This window comes from Panthera uncia (genome assembly GCF_023721935.1).
Source record: "Panthera uncia isolate 11264 chromosome A1 unlocalized genomic scaffold, Puncia_PCG_1.0 HiC_scaffold_16, whole genome shotgun sequence".
Lineage (NCBI taxonomy): Eukaryota > Metazoa > Chordata > Mammalia > Carnivora > Felidae > Panthera > Panthera uncia.
In genome coordinates, this window is record NW_026057576.1 from 30,827,137 (window position 1) to 30,848,739 (window position 21,603).

General features: G+C 35.1%; 1 non-coding gene across 1 annotated transcript; it reads left to right on the forward strand.

The window, feature by feature from the left end:
- The first annotated feature begins 19,273 nt into the window (after positions 1–19,273).
- Positions 19,274–19,379, forward strand: LOC125934251 (U6 spliceosomal RNA). Its single transcript, XR_007461288.1, has one exon. It is a non-coding gene; the product is annotated as a U6 spliceosomal RNA (small nuclear RNA).
- Positions 19,380–21,603: the final 2,224 nt, after the last annotated feature.

Consider the following 21,603-nt stretch of genomic DNA (forward strand, 5'->3'; position numbering starts at 1 on the left):
CTTGTTGATGGTCGGTTTTTGTCAAATCTAATGGGGATTCTCTGTGCTTCCTGGATTTTGATGTCTCTGTCTTTCCCCAGGTTAGGAAAGTTTTCTGCTATGATTTGCTCACTGATCCCTTCTACCCCTATTTCTGTCTCTTCCTCTTCTGGGACCCCTATGATTCTGATGTTGTTCCTTTTTAATGAGCCACTGATTTCTCTAATTCTTAAGCTGTGCTCTTTTCCCTTTATCTCCCTCTTTTTTTCTGCTTCATTATTCTCTCTAAGTGTGTCCTCTATATCGCTGATTCTCTGTTCTTCCTTGTCCACCCTTCCCGCTGCTGCATCCATGTGTGATTGCAGCTCAGTTATAGCATTTTTAATTTCATTCTGGCTATTTTTTACTTCTTTTATCTCTGCAGAAAGGGATTCTAATCTATTTTCGACTCCAGCTAGTATTCTTATTATCGTGATTCTAAATTCTGGTTCAGACATCTTGCTCCTATCTGTGTTGGTTAAATCCCTGGTTGTTGTTTCTTTGTGTTCTTTCTTTGGGGTGAATTCCTTCATTTTGTCATTTTTGAGGGAGAAAAGGAATTAATGAGGTAGAAAAATTAAAAGTAAAAAAATATTAAAATTAAAAGAATATTAAAATTAAAAAAATATTAAAATTAAAAAAATATTAAAATTAAAAAATATTAAATTAAAAATTAAAACACACACACACACAAAATCGTATAGATGATGCTGGATCCTAGGTGTGTTTTGGTTTGGGTGTTGAAAGTCGTTTGACACATTGGAGAAATAAAAGGGGGGGAAGTAAATCGTTTGATAATTTGAAAAAATGAATACACTGAAGTAGACTAAAATGAGATGATGGGAGTAAAATAGAATTTGAATAAATTTACACAAAGTTAAAGATTATATTAGAAAAAGTTAAAGGAAAATAATTTTAATAAGAATTAAAAATAAAAATGAATTTTTTCTCTTTGTATTCAAGAAAAACAAAAGAAAGAAAAAAGAAAAAGGAAATCGTTTGAAAATTTGAAAAAGTGAATACACTGTAGTAGACTAAAATAAAATTATGGCAGTAAAATAGAATTTGAAAAAAATTACATAAAAGCAAAAAATATAGAAAAAAATTAAAGAAAAATATTTTTAATAGAAATTTACGGTAAAAATGAAGTTTTTCTCTTTCTGCATCAGAAAAATGAAAAGAAATGAACAAGAGAAAAAAAGAAAAAGGAAATCATTTGATAATTTGAAAAATTGAATACACTGAAGTACACTAAAATAAAATGATGGAAGTAAAATAGAATTTGAAAGAAAATTACGCAAAAGTAAAAAATATAGTAAAAAATTTAAGGAAAAATATTTTTCATAAAAATTGATAATAAAAATGATTTTTTTCCTCTTTCTGTATGCAAGAAAAAAAAAGAAGCGAAAAAAAAAAGAAAATGAAAATTGAGTAGATGGACCTGCAAACAGATTGAAGTAGGACTCAAATTACTTCATTTTCCTGTAGAAGTCAGACTCTGAAGTGCTTTTTAGTACATAAACTAAGTAGGCGGTGAGACTTGTGTTCTTGAAGAGCGAGGTTGGCCCAGTTGGGCGGGGCTCAGTGTAACGGCTCTGTTCTCCACCAGATGGCGCTGCTAGCTTACTGGGTTGTAGTGTTGTGGCACTCGTAGATGCATTTGTGCATGCGCGGGAGTGGTGAAAGTGATGTCACCCAGCTACTAGTCTCTAGCATCCGAACATTGTTCTACCTGATCAGTGCTCTGTCTTCAGCTTTCGTCCACTACCTGCTTTTTCACTCTCCGTGACCAGGCCCCAGGCAGTACCTCTTTCCCAAGTTTTGTCTCAGATGTGGGTGTTTTCCCCAGCCCCTTACTTCTGAAGGGCTGTGACTTTGACCCGTTCCACGCCTCTGCGGGATGGTCTCACTGAGCAATGGCCAAATGCTGCACCCAGGAACACTTGCTGGACCCTGCTGCTGCCGGTGCCCTGAGAGTATGGCCAGGTGCCAGCCCACCTCAGAAAAAGTTCACGAGACAGTGTAGCAGCAGCGTTTCAGGGATTATGGAAAATCACAACACACATCTGGCACCAGGCTTCACCCTTAATGACCTGATTCCTGCACCAGCGAATGTGGCCATTTTCTGGGGTCTGCTGGGATCAGTTGGCTTCAACAGTCTCTACCAAATGTCCTTCCAGCAGTGGAACCGCTTTTCCCCGTGTGTCCCGAGAACCTCCCGGACCCCACTCTGCTCTGGGGATTCGCCTTTCCCACCAGAGCACTGCCAGGTATTGAGGTGCGGAGTTGAGACTTTGCGCTCCCCTTGTTTACAGTCTTAATGGAATTTAAACCCTCTCCTTTCTCCTTTGTCCTTTCTCCCTTTTTAGTTTTTCCCTGTGGCTGTTTCTGATTTTCCAGTTTCTCTCCAGCTGCTTTTGGGGAGAGATGCTTTTCCTGTATTCTCTACCCCCGCCCCATCTCTGTCCTCTCTCCATCCACAAAATCACCTCCCTTCCTGAGGCTTCTAACTCCCCAAGCTCACCTCTCTGACCACATACCTGCTGAATTCTGTGGTTCAGTTTGTGCAGATTGTTGTGTTAATCCTCCAATCAGTTTTCTAGGTGTGCAGGATGGTTTAGTGTTGGTCTGGCTGTATTTCATGGGTGAGAGATGCAAAAAAACTTCCATGCTATTCCACCATCTTGGCTCCTCTTAACTTTTCCTTTCTTATAAAAAGGACTAGATACCAGGGTTAAGCTAGTAAATATGAGCATCACTAGTGCTCGGACTGTGATCTTTGAGAAGCACTCCTAAGAAAGGAGTCAGGGATGCTTGAATAAAGTTCTAGTTGAATATTCCAGGCAGCACATATGCTAAGATTTGTCATGCCAAAAACTGAGGGGATTTCCAAAAATAACAAAGAATATTCCCAAAGGATTCAAGAACCAGATTGAGGAGGCTGCTTCTGCCCAAAGAGAAAACAATTTAAGCCTCACAAGAATAATAATTTTAAAGTACTTATAAGTATAATATCAAATATATTTAACATCATAAGTTCATAATGATAATGAAGCACCAATGACAACAAATCATTGCGTAGAGTTGGAGAACATAAAATAAATCTTGTTAATTTGAAAGCTAGCAAATAAAGGGATAACTCTAGCATTTAATCCCTAACTGATAAGGGAAATACCTTAGAAAGATGGCAGACTCATCCCTAAATATGCTTAAAAAATAGCAGGTGCAAGAAGGACTCTGCCCTCCCCTTTCAGGAGACAGAACTTCAGCGTGAAATGTACTCTCCTTATACCAACAAGAAAGAAACATTCTTATCACCAGAGACAGGGAGTTATCTTCAAATATTTTAGTCATTTTTCCATAATTGTCTCTTTTTTCAATTGAGTGTATAATTGCCCAGCCACTTCTTGAGTCTTCATTTGCCAATGAGGGCTTCCATCAACGTATTAAAATCTGTATGCTTTTGTGCTCTTAATATCTTAGGTTTTTTTTTTAATTCTCTTGCCCAGTGGAGACCCTAAGATGCTAGAAGTAAGGTGTTGCCTACCCTATAGGCTTTTTAAAGAAATTCCAGGTAATGATGAAGGAATGAAAGAATGTCATCATTTGCAACTTTTAGTGAAATAATGGATCTAGGGAAAAAAAAGAAATTAAATGACTATTAAGATCACAAAATGGACACAATCACAAGGCAACCTATAAAGTTGTCTTGCCAGAAATTCGAACCTGAACCTAAATCTGATTTATCTGATTGGCCAAATATGAATCTCATTTTAAACTTGTTTGTTTATCAAAATAAAGGAAATGAAATGTATATAAGTACATAGTAAATGACATCTAGAAATGAAATCAATAAAACTAAGACTGTAGGTAACTCTAGGGAGTAAATTATCCAGTTTCTTAAACAAGTAAGAGACAGAGAGAGAAAATTTATAGATTAAATATAGTTTAGGGACATAGCAACTGATCAAAGTTCTAAATTAAACAATATAAAATATATTAAAAATTTTTTAATATTTATTTTTTGAGAGATTGAGACAGAGTACAAACATGGGAGGCACAGATAGAGAGAGGGAGACACAGAATCCAAAGCAGGCTCCAGGCTCTGAGCTGTCATCACAAAGCTGGACAATGGGCTCAAACCTATGAACCACGAGATCATGACCTGAGCTGAAGTCAGACACTTAACAGACTGAGTCACCCAAGTGCCCCAATATAAAATATATTTTAAAACTTTATGGGTAAATTAAAAGAATTTGAATACTGGTTTGACTTTTAACTAGGTCAATATTCTTCATCTTTGGGGAGAGTGATGGCATCATGGCATATTTTCTCGATATATATCAATGTGTTTATGGATAGAATTATTTGATGTATGGAATGTGATATAACAATAAGAAGAAGGGTAGAAACTAGAAGGTGTAGGGGCGCCTAGGTGGTTCAGTTGGTTGAGCATCCGACTTGGGCTCAGGTCATGATCTCACAGCTCGTGAGTTCAAGGCCCGTGTTGGGCTATGTGCTGACAGCTCAGAGCCTGGAGTCTGCTTTGGATTCTGTGTCTCCCTCTCTCTCTGCCCCTAACGCACTCACATTCTGTCTCTGTCTCTCTCAAAAATAAATAAACATTAAAAAAAGAAAAAAAAGTGGGTGATGGGTATTGAGGAGGGAACCTTTTCGGATAAGCACTGGGTGTTGTATGGAAACCAATTTGACAATAAACTTCATATATTGAAAAAAAAAAAGAAAAAAGAAAAAAAAATAAACTAGAAGGTGTATAGATAAAATTGCCCAGAAAATGATAACTGTGTAAGCTGCATGAGCTGTACATTGGGGATCATAGCTATATTCTCTCCACTACTTTAGGCTTAGAATATTACACAATAAAAAATTAAAATATCCAGTATTAACAAGTTTGAATTCCAATAATTCTTTAATTTACATATATAAAAAGTATATTGTTATCCCAATTAGAAGTTACTTAGAAGTCACATAATGCAATCCCTCTTTTCACAGATGAGAAAACAGGCTCAGAATTGATACAGCTTGCTTAAACCATATGTGTGCCTTTAGATAGGGTTAAAGCAAGAATCCAATTCTTCTGGCTCTTAGGACACAAACATTTTTATATACTGGGGTACTTAGTATTTTTTAATTTCAATTTTTTATTTAAATTCTAGTTAGTTAACATATATGGTAAAATTGATTTCAGGTGTAGAATTTAGTGATTCATCACTTACATATAACACAGGGTACTTAGAATTTAATTGTGTTGATAAAAAAGCCAAGTATCTCTATAAAGGCAATTAAAAAACAGATTTTATAAGTATGCTAGTGTATAACCAGTTTGCCATTTTTGATATTTTTCCACTTAATATCTTATATAGGATGCTTTAAATGCACTCTTTTAGTTTCTAGAGCAAAGGAAATGGAAAAGAGCAAAATAATCTGGAGTGAACACCAGTACAAAGTATTTTTTTCTGTTAATCAAGACAGCATACATTAGGAGTAGCAGGTGTTATCTTAAGACAAAAGGCTGATTAGGACTTAGTATACAGCTATTATTTGCAAAGAAACTATTCATCACCATAGAATTTAATGTATCTTAATTAAAATACATAAATAAGTGTACTCTCTTAGGTTTATATAGATTTCAGTGTTTAGTAAAAGCTTCCTTATAAATCATTTTGAGCCTTACAATGACCTTTTCATATAGAAATTACTATCCCACTCCTGCTCAATGCAAATGATAAAAAGAAAAAAGTAAACGTAGCTAAAGAAAGAAGGCATGTTGTGTAGAAGAACAATAACAATGGAAGTTTGTAGGCTTCTAAAGAGACCTATCTACAGCTGGACTTGGGCAAAGTTGTGTGTGATTGTGGCCTCAAATCCAAGTCACAGAGTATTACCTGTTTTCCCCTCATTCTGGCCCCAGGGGTTATAAGGATCACAGTTACCTGTGTGCATTGGTATCTAAAAAGCCCAGGAAGTGCAATTTTTAAAACCTTTTTTCTTGAGTTTTAATCTCTGATCCCTCTTGGAGACCTAAGGACATTAGATTTTCTCCTAGTTTTATTTCTGAAAGCTGAAAAGTCAGGGCAAAAGGCACTGGGGCCTTCTGACCCATCCCCAGAGTGAACAGAATCCCTGTAGGTCACAGAGACCACCTGTTGGGATCTGGTCAAGAGCATGGGGAAGGAATGGAAAGTCGAGTGGAAGAGGCCTGGCGGGGAGCAGGTGGAGTCCCACTTGCTAGGACTCCTGGGGAAGTGCAAAGCGGTTTGTGCAGGTTTGGGTAGAGCCCCAGCTGGGTTCCCCAGCTTCCCTGGAGCAGGGCAGCACCAGGAAGGCAGTTTTTCTTATGCTGCTACTGCTACTCATCATCTGTGATCAGAAGACACTCTTACCAGTGGGCTAGTGGTAACAGCCCCACAATGTGTGACTCTCACCGACTTTAGCAAGGTTACCTCGCAAGGGGATATAATTAAGTCTCCTAATTCTCTTTGGGGCAGAAGCAAACCTAATAGACTGTATACTATTTTTCTTGTCTAAAGTTTCATTAACTTGCTGCAGTGCAGGGTGTTTATCAGGCGCCAGGGATGTCTTTGAAGCATCCAGCTTGTGGGACCCCCTTGACCACCTCTGGTACCATTGTTGGAGGACCAAAAGCAGTGACTAGGGAATTGCTTCCTTATCTTTTTCTGAAAACTTGTTATATCTTTAATCTGACCTTGAGGTGAGTTCAGCCTGGGATGTGGGGGCTAAAGAGAAGGACCAAAGATCCTCTTGGAAATTGAGACATTTATATGAATAATCTGCTGGCATCCTCCAAGAATGGCCCATGGTCCCACTGAGCATTCTGCCTGGCCCATTGGCCATCGGGCAAAGGGCCCCTTGGGTTCCACGACCACTTCCAAAGCCACATTGGTGAAGTGCCTCAGGACCCTCAGATGCTTGCAAATAATTAGCTAGCACCCCTCTAGAATGCCCTGTAGACTCCACTATCCCCTCCCAAAGGAACCCTGCAGGATCTTCAGGCTTTTTGCTCTTCCAGAATGGCATTGTGCTTAATAGGCTATCTTGTTCACGGTGCCAATTTGTCAGAGCTCCTCTGAACTGGGAGAGACCTGAGCTGCGGAGTGTGGGAGTAGCAGATTAAAGCAACAAGACAAAAAATGAGAGTGGAAGCTTTTAGTTATTTACTACAGTGATATGAGCAAGAAGATAAGAGAGAAAGCACCAACTTCCTCTGTTCCATTCTCTCCCGTGGACCTGCACTCTGGTGGAAAGTCAGGTGGATCTGCAGAGTGTGGGTCCTCTCACTGTTGAGGGAACCCAGAACAAAAGGCTGCAGCAGTCACAGGAGAATGATGATGGGGTGTCATAAAAAATACCCCCACTAAAATGCATTTTTTTCTGAAGAGACAAACACTAGATTTTTTTTCATTTTTTGTTTTCTCTTTCAGTAAATAGACAATGTTTCCAACCATGTGTTTACATAGAAACATTAATGACTAACATGATCTTTTTGTCCTGAGCTATTATATAATCTGAGAAATGAGCCAGAAAACTCTTAATTCACATGTAATATCTTTCCCTTCAGCCATTCTCTATATGCAAACTGAGGTCTGGCCTTAGGTAAGTTAATGACATTCTAAAGAACTGTGACTTTTTGCAAACAACTAAAGCTGAATAGAGATCTCTATTTATTTTAACACCTATTCTACTCACATCACTTTTATGTAGCCTTCCAACCAAGATGAAAATGAAAGCAGCTCTCACATCTCTGGAGAGGTGCTTTCTACGCCTTCGATCTATGTAATACATCAGAAGTGTGCAGGGCACAAATGCTAATTTTATTCGTTTTGGAGCACTTAGGTATTGTTACATTTTTTGTAGTTGTGAGAACTTTTTTAAACGTGAAATTAATAGAACTGCTCAAGAGGGAAAATATAAACCTAATGAAAATGAAATCTCAATCATAAGTTAGTCGATACATTTACTGTATGTAATTATTTTTCTGTGATTTAAGGATTTTATTAAAATCACATATATTCAGATAGAATGCTCTCCTATTTAAAGGTGCCATTGAAATCACTGACCAAATATGACTTCATAATATACTGGTAAACTATTGTAGATTTACTTTCAAATTTTATAGAAATGTTTATCAGGATGAATATATATTTTTTTAAAAAGGCAGACACTAGTTGGTATGATTTTCAATTTGAGTTAGACCCTACCTTTCATACTTAACAATGAATTTTCTGAAATTGTATATTTTTCCTTAAGACACTGCTTTATGATTTTTTGCATAAATATGGCATATTACACAATTTAGTTCATTAAAATTATTGGTCATTAGGAATTAATTGTATCAAATTTTTATGTATTTATCTAAATACCTCTTTTGAGCTGTATCCAGAGCCTCTTATCTCCATGCTAAGAGAACTGTTTTGCATTAGCTATTTTGTAATGAAAAGCAAACTGGTTTCAACTTAATGAATTTGAGTTTAGGTACAAATTTACCGCTTAGTGGTGGTGAGGATTATGTCAGTTGCATTCTGTGAAGTTTTTTAATCTTTACATAGTCATTGAGAATTAAATATAATAAATATCTTTTTCTTAAATGTGTCTTGCTACAAATGTGTCTTGCCTTAAGTGAAAATTACCATGACACAAGGATCATGAGCAGGTCTAAATGCAAGTTTGAGAGCATCCCTATTTGGCTTTTTCAGATTTCTTAAATAAAACCCAAGGCGTTTGTGGTAATATATGGGGGAAAAGGCAGAGGAGAAGAAAAAGAGGAACAAACTGTAGTGATTTGGATTCAAAGACATGAAAGTGTTTTGTGCTTTTGCCTTTCTTGCCTTCCAAATGCCCTGAGGATGTAGGGATCAGAAATTAAATCAAAATAATGCTTGTACTGAGACTAAAGTTCTGTTCCAGATTCTATCCTCACCCTTCATGTTGAGTTCCTTCCAGACAGATTCCCTGTGTCTTCATATGATGCCTTTGTGCTTCAGAGAGTGAATGAATGTGTTGTACAACCATTGGAAGCCAATCGATCCCTCCTTGCTTTTGTGGTCTACCATGGACTAGTTTTGTGGCCTGAAATGTACCTCTCAACAATCTGAGCCCATTTTCATCTCGGTAAAATAGGAATAATAATCCCTAACCAGAGGAGCTACGGAGGAAATACCAGGCTAATAGTAGCCAACTTAAACATTAAAATTTTTACTTTAGTTTAAATATATCTTGACTCTCTCTTTCTGAGAACCACTTTGAAATTGTATGTGGAATTTAAGACTGTGTGGCCTGGGTTGGTAGTCCTGGAGAAGGGTACTTGTAGTAACTCCTACCTAATTTACAAACTGCAGTCTAGTCAGACATAAAGAGGCATCTGGGGCAGTTAGCCTCATAACACTCCCTGACCTCTGATTGTTAATTAGCTGGTGCCAGGATAAAATCCCACCAAGAGCATTCACTTTAAATCCTTTCCTTCACCTGGGAGGATGTGGTAATACCTGATATGGTGGTCCATTCTTTACGGGTAGGTGATGGACAGAGATGACCCTAAGAGCATAAACTTAAGTTCTTCTGGAGCCACCTGTGTGCCTTGGATATAACACACACACACTCTCTCTCAATATATATATTGAGAGAGAGCAACATACACACATACACACACACGTGTGTGTGTATGTGTGTATGTGTATGTTTTCCCATAGAAATTCCCTATTTCCTCATGTTTACATTTGTTTACATTCCATATTGGAAGAGCCCAAATGTCTAGTTCATTGAGAAATTGAGTGTTAACATGTTCTTGTTGGCTCTTGTTTCCTAATAAGAAATAAGAAAATGTTTGCTTTACTTTTTCTTGGCCAGGAAGCCATCTCTATTTAGAAGTGTCAGCAAGGACTAGCCAGATTGGTCTCATTGCCTGTATATACTTGCTGGATCCAGATCTTTTCAGCCAGGACTCAATATCACAGAGCAAGGTATTCCAGGGCTTTGGGATTGAGGACAAGCCTGAATGAACCTGGAACTCAAAAGCATGTAGGTTCTATCATCTGCCCCATTGAGTTTTCTCTTAATAGCTGTTTATACTTAAATAATAGCAAACAAATATGCTTACCACTTTCTTAAAACCTGGCTTTTGGGATAGGATATTCAGAGGTGAGACTGACTGTGGAGCATGTTGTAAGAAATTTACTCCCTTGACATAGAAACTCATGTCAACTGAGCTTTCCTGTTTGCCTTATTTGTCTTAAGCTCCAAATGCTGAGTCTGTCGTATCAAGGTGTGAGGGAGAACTGACCTACATCTAGGATTGAGTAGAAGAGAGTATCCGAACACAGTGTTCTGTGGGTTCAGTGTTTCTTCACTTACATTTTGTCATCTGTAACATTAAATATAGTCTTCATCTAATTGCTGGGATTGCTCATTAGGATGCAAGAAAAAATTTTCTTCAAAATATTTCCTTAAAAATATTAAAGAATAATTCTTCTTTAGTAAAATCTATGAATAAAAATAAGCAATTTAATGTAACAGTTTATACCAAAAAGTTAATTTGTGAATGAATATAATATTAAAGTCATCAAAATATTTATGAAGTAATCTTTTTAAAGTAAATTTTATTATTTCAAAATCTTTGATTAAATTTGTGTCTCACTTATATAAATATCAATTTGGGAATATGCAGATATATTTTACTTCATGTAATGGGTAGATAGTGAATGTAGTCTTAAGAAAAAATGGAAATAATTTATTCTGGTTTTCTTATAGAAAATATTTATATTCTTAAGAAACTAATCTCATGTCTTTGGGTAAGAAACCAAATTTTTCAGATGTAGTATTCTGTGTAACAGATGACTGCTCCAGGGCACTAAATAGTTGAAAGATAATTTGTGCAAATAATTTCCTTTCTTTTTGATTTTAAATAATCCCAATATGAGTCCTTAAAAACTCTTTTAGTGGAATACACCATATATATTTTATGTTTTTAAAAATATGTATCTGCATATGAATTTCTTTTAAGTAAATTTTATGTAAATAAAATCTTTAGAAGTGAAACACTATATAATGGATAAGTTTTATCTTTGTTCATTTTGATCCTCATTCCCATTGGACAAATCATTAATGACCCATAAAACAATTTAAAACAATTAAATGTAATAGTGTATGCCTTTATTTGGATGTACTTAATCGTAAATCATTTTGTAATGTGGTGAAGATAAGAATATATTTGAATTCTATAGAAGTAATCACTTAAACTACTTTGCAATTTCAAATTTTCATGTATACATAGCTAAAATATAGATACACATCTTTTAGAAGGGTACATCTGTATGTTAAGCAAAAGCATCATGATCACAGGAATGTTTCTCTGTGTGTGTATGTGTATGTGTGTGTGTGTTAGTTTAATAGTCAGTAAGTCAAATTCTGCCATATGGTGATCAACTCCATTTACTGAAATTATATGGATATAACTAAACATTAGCCATCATGATTATAATCAGATGAAATAATCTCCATAATTGTATTTACTGTGTCCCTGCACCTGTTTTCTATTCCAATGATTTTCCCCATCCATGAGTCAGCTGTTATCAGAATTTCCCTATCATGCAAAACATTTATTAAATGCATGCTTGTTTTAACATTATTTTCAGGTGTGATGATGGATGGAAAGAAATCGAAGTCATCTTTCCAGTTACCAAGGAACTTTATATAATAATGCTTAACTATTATAAATGTAATCTGTAGAGTACTCTTGATATAGCTACTATAATTTAACCAATAAAATCTATGTGGAGACAGATAAATCATGAAAAATTGCACCATGACCAACTACTAAAATTCAAGAAAAAAAATGCTTGTCCCATTTTTTGAAATCTATATGCATTGCATATAAAAAGAATTTCAGCTGGACTGAATTTCAGCTGGCTTTGAATTCAGGGCCTCATGATGTCCAAGAGCAATTGCATTGGACGGAGTTAAATAGATAAGGAAAACTATTCAAGAGTATTGAAGTAGGGGAAAGATACTGAACTCTACTCTCCTAAAAGGCAGGAAAGTTTGTGAGCACTGGGTTGAGTTGATAGGAAAGTATGGAGGGATTTGGTGTGGGGAGGTTGGTTCATGTGACAAAAGAGTCTGTGTTTGCTAACTGGTGCTTATCGAAGTTAGGCTCCTATCTTCCCACAGAGACTGGGAGATTGGGATCCTCTCTTCCGTGATGATGACATTTCAAAAGAACAGCTTCCAGGTTCTTAAGAAAGATTGTCCTAGGTTATAAAAGATTTATATTTCAAAGGGGCAGAAAAATAATTTACAATTGCAAGCTTTCTAACTTTAATGCTCTGAGAAAGGAGTGGTGAAAGGCCTATGTCTGGCAGAGATTTATCTGAAATTTAGTCAAATTGAGGGACTTATTAATCATTAATGACATACAGAAGCCTTCTCTGTCTATAGAATGCCTGGGTGGCTAGTCAGTTAAGCATCTGACTCTTGGTTTCCGCTCAGATCATGATCTCATGGGTTCATGAGTTCAAACCCTGCATAGGGCTCTGCACAGATAGTGCAGGGCCTGCTTGGGATTCCCTCTCTCTCCCTCTCTCTCTGCTCCCCCACCTCGTGCACTCTCTCACAATAAATAAATAAACGTAAAAAAAGAAGACTTCTCCATCTACATATAATATTGATGTTGTATTATTGATATTAATTATATCTGTGTATCTATCTATTATCTATCTACCTGGCTGCCTGCCTACCTACAGGAATTGAAGGAAACAACATGAAAAAAAATCAAGCAAAGAATTTACAAAAAGTCTATAGCTTACAATGGATATTTGAATTAATTATCTGCAGCATCTTTATAATTCATTCAGAAGACCAAGCTTTTCTCCAAAGATTGTGGGGGAAAAGGGAAACAAAATACAATTACTCACAAGCCTGGTTTCTTCTCCCACTCTTAAATCGTTGCACTTCAGAACTGATTACTAGATTTAAGAAACTTCCAATTGCTTCAAGAACAAACCTCAGTTCATTAGCAGGGCACATATGTTCTTTGAAAGTAATACAACCATTCCCCAGCAGCACAAAGCTGACTATGATTCCTTGCAACTTTACAGATCTGTGCCTTAGCAAGTGTTCGACCCTTTTGGCTATTACCTCTTTGTGGCATATTTGGTGAGAGCTTATTCAGACTTCATAACCTCACTTTAATGTCAATTCTTTCTAAAAAATATTGCCAAAATGCACTACAGACTATCAGATACACAGACTATCACTCTTTCTTCTGTGTGTTAGTATTGAGCACCTTGTGCATAATTTTCTTATTACACTGATTACATTGTACATGTACATAGCTGCCTCCTTCAGAATAGTGGTGCTCTAGTATTTATCCAAGCCACAGAAACCAATAAAATTCCAAACACATAACATTCAACAAATATTTGTGAAATATATAAACAGGTGAATAATCATTAAGAGTTAATATGAATATCAAGTGCAATTACATATATTAAATATTTGAAAATATATGTAATTTTATACCTTCATGTGGTTATGCATTTATAAAAATGTAGGAAGTGGTATAATTCCAACTATTTATATATATATATATATATATATATATATGTATATATACACACACACACACACACACACTTCCTTATAGATTGGATCTAGAAATATAGGGAAAGCCACTATTCTATGTTTTTTTTCTGATATATGAGAGAATGAAAATCAAAATAGGATCTCTCTGAAGAAAATAAGGCACAAGAATAAAATTCCTGTGAGATTTCTACTTGGGAAGGAAGATAACTGTTGGGACATTATTCAGTATAGCATTTCAAAAGTAAATATAGTCAATTCCACAAAATATGTATTTCATAAATACCAAAGCAGAACAATCCAGTGCAGAAGAAGAGAAAGGAATCAAGACCTGAGACTGTCCTGCAATGAATATGAAGTTATTAAGTGGAATACTTCCTACCACTCAAGAGGGCACTGAGAGATTAAAATCTTGAACCAGACGTGTGTCTTTTTGACCTCTGCTGACACCAGCCTCTGCTCCAAAACTCAGTTTGAAGGGTAATATGACTCCTCCTTGCTTTCTTGTTGCTTTCTGGCAGTGCTATCCTTACTGTATCTGCTAATACTAGCAGGCTGTGAAGAAAATTAACACACACAACCTCCCAAGCCTATATCATCTTCTACGAGATCTCATTTCAGAATCACGGCTACAATCTGTAAAGCACCTTTTGAGAGGCTATTAAGTTTAACTTCACCATACCTAACGCTCCTATTTGCTGCTGTTTGTTGCTGTCCAGTTAGCATGCCAATTGATTCTATAATATATGATGTGCTAAATTGTTAGACCCTTGCTCTCTGTTTGAACTTCCTTTCTTTTAATCTGCATTTCATGACTAGTTTCTTTGTCCTGCTTTCAACTAATCTCTTGAAATGCCTATTCTAAAGTCAGCCAACCCATTCTCTGAATGCTTCCTTCACAGTATTGCTTCAAATGAGACCTGGCCATTCCCAGAGAATATTGTTTCTTCTGTAATCATCCAGGAAAAATATTTATTTATTCGAACCCTTCATAATTCAGGGCAAGAGTGAAGATGTTATCTTCGACACTCACTACTGCTTCCATATTATTTTTCATACCCCTAGGATATAAAAGAAGTATTTTTAGCATCTTATCATCAATATTAGATTAATCAACTCTCATCCTTTAATTCATTGATGACTTGGGTATGGCTGACACATCAGATTCTGACATTTTTGGTATATTGGATACTCATTGATAACCCCTTGAATCCCCTGGCCTCTGGGGTTTTGACAGCTAGGATTTTCATATTCATATTTTTTAATGACTTTCTCCTCCCTTGTTTTCATTAACTCATTTCTGCAATCACAGTTATGTTTTTCTTCAGAAACAGTGTCACCAAACATAATAAATAATTTAAACATCAAACTATGCAGCCACCTTTTTTCCTCTGTACTCAAGTACTCCAAATGCAGGTTTTTCTTCTTCATTATTACGCAGAAGATCATTGACATCCTCCTAAGTCTTTATTTAGTGTTTAGTCCCAGTCCCATTTAGCAAACATTTCATGATTTATCTTTTCAATTACTCCTGTGGATGATTTAATTTTATTGTATCCCTGATGTCATATCACATGCACCTGCCAAAGTTCTGACCCTGGAAGAAACAGTGAAGGATCTAAGAATCTTGTATTTGAAGAAGTCAAACTACGTGCACTTTTCTTATACTAATCATTATTTGCAGATTTATTTAAATCTTTGTAAGCCTCAATTTACTCAAACATCACATGAGAAAACTAATAGTAGATACTTCACAGAATTACTATAAAAAGGATGAAATAATCCAGTGAAGGTGTTTATCACAGCAAGTGTTTAATACTTTCAAGCTAACATCATCATTATTGCTATTGATTTAGTTTTGTCTATTTTCTCTGTCCTTTCATATGATAAAACAGAGGCAGAGTGTACATTTATGATCATTTTAATATGGTCACAATATTTAACTGGATTTTCAACAATGATTCACAGTATTACTATATATTTTTAATTTTTGCCCTCTTAAGGAAACTATTTCCTTTTCCAGTACTCTCTACTATCCTCCAGGTCCTTACCTACCAGAAATCCTGCCTCTTTTCATTCTCATAACCTTACCTTGTATTTAAAAATATAAACATAGGCCAAAATGTAAGCACATTGCTTCTTCCCACCATGATATCTCCAAATCTATAGGAATAAACACACATTTCATGGTATCACTAGCCTTGTTCCAGAATATTCTCCATTAGGCTATTAGTTGCAGGATGTCAGTGAATGTTTCTGTCTTGTCCCCTACCCTGACAGACCAACACAGTATCTGCTAACCAATAGGATCATCATCTTTTTAACATATAAATGGCACTTTTATGTATATTATTGTCATTTTATGGATTACCATAATCTGAGAAAACAGAAAAATATAGCTTTTGCAGACTGAAATTTGTCCTTCCCAAATTCATATGTTGAAACTATAATGGCCAATGTGACTATATTTAGATATAGGGTCCTCACGTAGGTAGTTAAGGTTAAATGAGGTGATAATGATGGGACCCTAATCTGATAAAATTAGGATCCTTGGAAGAAGAAGCAGAGACTTCAAAGAGCTCCCTCTCTTCCAGGCATATAAAGAGAAAAGGCCATGTGAGGACATAAGGAGGCCATCTGTAATCCAAGATGAGATCTCATCAGACACCAGCATTGCTGCTGCTTTGATCTTAAACTTCCAACCACCAGAACTGGGGAAAAAAATTTTTCTGGTTTTTTATCCAGCCTGTGATATTTCATTTTGGCAGACTGGGCAGACCAATTTTGTTTTTTAACAAAAGCTACTATAATTTCTTTTAGAAAGTTAAAGTTTGTTTGAACTTTTTCAGTTTTCCATCACTTTATTTGATATTTGATGGCACTTAAAAAAATTATTGAAGAACCATGGGGAATTTGTATCATATTATACTTGCTTCAGAATATTCTGCTGGTAAAGGAGTCATGTGGAGAATGTATGGATTTTATATTGTTCAAATGATACTTAGTTTTAAAAGCATCTGATTTCTAATTTGTATGGGAAGGAAAGAACACAGATATAGAAAAATAGCTCTACTTTCCTTGACATCGAACCAGAAAATCTGTGGGATATTGAGTTCAGGAAATGAGACCTGCTTTCCAATTAATTATTCTAGTACTTAAGCAACTAAATGCTGATAACTAAAAAAACAAAAACAAACCAAATGTCTGAAACCTAAAGATACTACTTGAAGACTAACATGCTCCAGGAGCAGTTGTGGATTTGCGTCCCAGCATGCTGATATACAAATACAAGTAACGGAAGAAGAGGAAGATTATCAGTTGAACCTTTACTTCACAGCAAATGCTTACCCATTTGTTTTTGTGGAAACTAATGTCTTCTTACATAAATTATATCATGCCATTCTCTCCTTTCTGTGTAAAGCTCATTTCTACTAACAGTTCCCTGTATGTTATCTATTCATATGTGTTACAAAAATAGTGTTCCCCAAATTTTAAAATTAGCTATACTTTAGCTGTGTTCAACCCTGTCCCATGCTTACTTCTCATTCTGTCAATATTAAATGAAAGTGTTTTTTTGTTTTTTGTTTTTTGTTTTTTGTTTGTTTGTTTTTTTTTTTTTTTAGAGATTGAGAGAGAGCAGGTATGCACACGAGCAGGGGCGGGAAACAGTAAGAGGGAAAGAGAGAATATAAAGCAGACTCCACATCCAGTGCAGAGCCTGATGTGGGTCTTGATCTCACATCATGAGATCATGACCCGAGTGGAAATCAAGAATCTGACGCTTAATTGACTGAGCCACACAGGCGCCCCTAAAAGACCTTTTTAAAAAAGATTGTAAATGAAGCATGCAGTAAACAGTATGATAACCTCCCTCACGCCCACCCCCACCCCCCCGCCCCGCAAACATTAGCTCAGGGGTTCTGAACTTTGGAATCACTAACATTTTGGACAGAATTATGCTTATTGTGTGTGATTGCTCCTGTGCTTAGCTGCATCCTGCTCTTCATCCACTAGTTTCCAGTGGAGTAGCTCCCCACATTTTGTTGAAAACCAAAAATAGCTTCAGATATTGCCAGATATCTGCTGGAGGACAAACATATTCTTGGTTGAGCATAACTGTGTTTACTACTTGTTGCTTTTGCTATAAATTAGTAATTATTAAAACTCCACACACACAAGAGGGGTCTATTCAAATTTGGGTACTATTCATTTTATTAACATAATATAACTAGGTAAAATAGTCAAGTATTTTCTTTATTGGGCACAGAGTAAAATAATCTATGTTAATGACAGCCTGGTGAGATCTAGGCACATAAACTTTAATTTTCTCCAAAGGTCAGCTTCCATTCTTGATAAATGCTAGTCTTTATTTTAAACATTGTGTTTTATGACACTAGTTCCTATCATTTGAAGTCATATCCCATCTGTAGTAGGCTATATCCAAATGTCAAGATAAAATTTTTCAATTTATCGCATATTTAGGTATTTCTGACCATAGAAATAGCCAATTGACATGCAAAAGATATATAGTTTATTACCAAGTCTATCTGATTATTTGGGCAGCAGAAATCCCTGGGCCAGCACGATTGATATATGACATTCAGTTGCGTCAAACCAACCTCGCAGGGATTCAGTTAATTGAGTGGGAGCTATTATTACTGTCAAGAAATCCACACATGTTGCAGAATAGTTCACTCAGTACCAGAATAAAGGAACCTTAGAATTGAAAGTTGTCTTAGTAATTATTTAGTCCAAATTTCTCCAGTGTTGCATTTTCTCACAGATATTAACTCAGCATTGACTTGAGTACACCCAGATATGATTTTTAAAATTCCAAGTCTTAGTGAAACCAAATATCACAAAATTAGAGATTGGAAATACTAGAATTATCTATGTTTTTCTAGGTTGTAGATTCAAGGATCTTGTTAAATCATTTTTACTGTTGAAGCATTCTCAATCATCCTAAAGAATTTTGTTGATATATAAGCATGAAGACAACAATGTTGAAGTGCTTTGTATCTTTCTATTATAAAAGTATACCAGAATACTTTCAATAAGATATTTGAAAAGGCCACAATATAAACATGGATTTGTCTTACCCTAAACTCCTCTGCAAAAGAAACCTTTTTAAAAAAGATAAATAAGTATTTTCTCTTAAAGCATATATGTCTGTTTTAGGTCAAGAAAAAATGTCCATAAACACATTCTGAGAATGTTCAAGCATTTTTTATGTCTGTTAACAAAAGTATGCATATGAAGTTAAAACTCTGTCATTGAAGTATTTACTAATCAACCACTGATAATGTTTATAATTGTCAAAAACATTAACAAAAAATTATTCAAAGTAGTTCAGTAAATGCTTCTCTTATTTATGGATATGTTTAAAAATGAAATGAGCTTTAAAAATCATTAATACCTGTGAATTTCATGATGAAATCACCATTATGGAATTGCCCCTAAGTAATGATTTTGGAGAAGTGTGCAGGTACATGTCTATGTAAGCCCTCAAATGCTAAACAAATACTCCTAGAAAATGAAGATAAATTGTTTTGTATGTATTTTTCATCTTTGTCTTTCATCTTTATTTCTCATTTTCTGTCTGTATTGCCTTTTCTAGGCTCTCTGATATACAACAGAAGTGGTGCTGGCTTAGGCAGCACATATGCTAACATTGGAAAGATACAGAGAAGATTAGCATGGCCCCTGGACAGGATGATACAATAGAAGTGTTGATATTGACTATCTTTGGTCTCAGAGAGAAAGCTATCAATACTTCAATATTACATATGTTTTTTTGTTTTTTTCCCATTCAGATTATCAAATAAAAGAAGTCCCCTTCTATGGTGAGGTTTCCCCCCCCCATCAATAATAGGTGTTGGCTTATTTGTGAAGTTTTTCTCTCTTATTGATCATATGACTTTTCTTCATTGTCCTATAAATGTTGCAAATTGTATAACATAGTTAAAATGATAAGTTAGTCTTTTACTTATGGGATAAGCTATTCTGTATCATATGTTATTCTTGTTACATATTATTGAATTTGACTGGTCAATATTTTGTTAAAGATTCTGCATCCATGTGCATGAGAGATATTCATCAGATATGTTCTGACTTTTGCAAAGTGCTTGTCAACTTTTGATATTAAGGTCATGTTGGCAACATAAAATTAATTATTTCTTTGCTAAAATCTGGAAAAATTTTGCAACATTGATGTTATTTCTTTCTTAAAAATATAGAACAAGTACGTGGGAAACCATCTGCACATAAGGTTTTCTCCTTTTTTTTTAATTATAGATCTATTTTTATAAGGTATATAACAATTCAGATTTTCTATTCTTTTTTGAGTTCTACAGGAATTTGTCTATATAACCAAAGTCACTGCCAAAAATTGTAAATACTTTTGTTATTTTTATGTCTAGAACCTTCAGTGATGATCATTTCGGTTCTTTCTGTTTTTGATCAGATTTTATAAGCATTCATCAATTTGATTAACCTTTTAGCATTGTCATTGTTCTCAACTGCATTTTATTTTCTATTTCATTGCTTTCTTCTTTTATCTTCATTGTTTTTTCCTTTATCCTCTTTTGTTTTTTTGATGTTTGTTTTTTTGGGGGTTTTTTTGGAACTTATTGAGATGGAGCTTAAAAAGTGTACATTTGTTCAAAATCATGATAAGTAAAAATGCTAGTGAGTAGATTGGTCCAATATTTCAGTTCCATAAGGGATGGGCAATTCATAAATAATAACTATTTTACTTCACAGAACTTCTGCAAATTAGAATCAGTACAGCCACTACAAGAAGTATTTTATAAGATTATTAGTTTTTCTTATCTCATTTAAGCAAACATATGAAATGAAAGCTATTTTTCATTCCATATGAAGAATGTTTTTAAAAAATCACTGCAGGGGCTCCTGGATGGCTCAGTCGGTTAAGCATCCAGCTTTGGCTCAGGTCATGATCACACAGCTCATGAGTTCAAGCCCCGCATCCGGCTGTGTGCTGACAGCTCAGAGCCTGGAACCTTCTTCAGAACCTGTCTCTGTCTCTGTGTCCCTCCCTGCTCACACACTGTCTTTCTCTCAAATATAAATAAATGTTAACAAAAATTATAAAAAAAGTCACTGCAGGTATGACTTATCCAAGTGTCCATGAGTTTTATACTGTCAATCCAGTATGCAATGCAAAACAGAAGAAATGTTAAAAGAACCTGTATGGAAAAATATCAGACATATGGATATGAGTTTGATAAACCAAGGTCTATATTACAAAAGTGTGAGTCATAGCTCAATTTAGAAAAAAAAATGCAAAAGTTTTTTTAAAGGAATTATAGCTCTGTACATAATTCTTTATTGACTAGCTGATGAGATAGTGTGTAAGTAGCATGAAAGCTCTGGGTGAAAATAACTGTCTCTAAATAGAATGAAGCCATTGTGCAACTAGAAACTTCTTTTTCCTTCAAGTTTAAACACTTTTCCTATTTGAAGGGAACATAAGAGAGAAAGAAATGTTGAACCACAACTCTCTAGAAGAAATAAAGTGCATCTCTTAATTCTTAACTTTAGTTCTTTTTAAAAAATATGTATCTATTTATAACATGTGATATATAATTTTTAAAAGTATATATATGCTTTATGCAACACACACACAAACACCGCTGTAAATGAGATACAGACTGGGAGTAATTTTTTCTGCACATTATTTTAGGAAAAGTTATCATTCTTTTCATATGATGATAGTTAATAATATAATAATAATAGTATAGTGGTAATAATAGTATATTGTGAACTATAAAATTGATAAAAAATGCTGTGATAAATCTACATATGTTGGACCACTGTAAATTAATTGTGATATATGTTTAAAATATATTTCATACAATACTATAGGAGATAAACTGAGAGACAAACCTTTATTTAGAATAAACCATACTGTGAGAGTGATATTTGAAGACACATTTGATTAGGAATAAC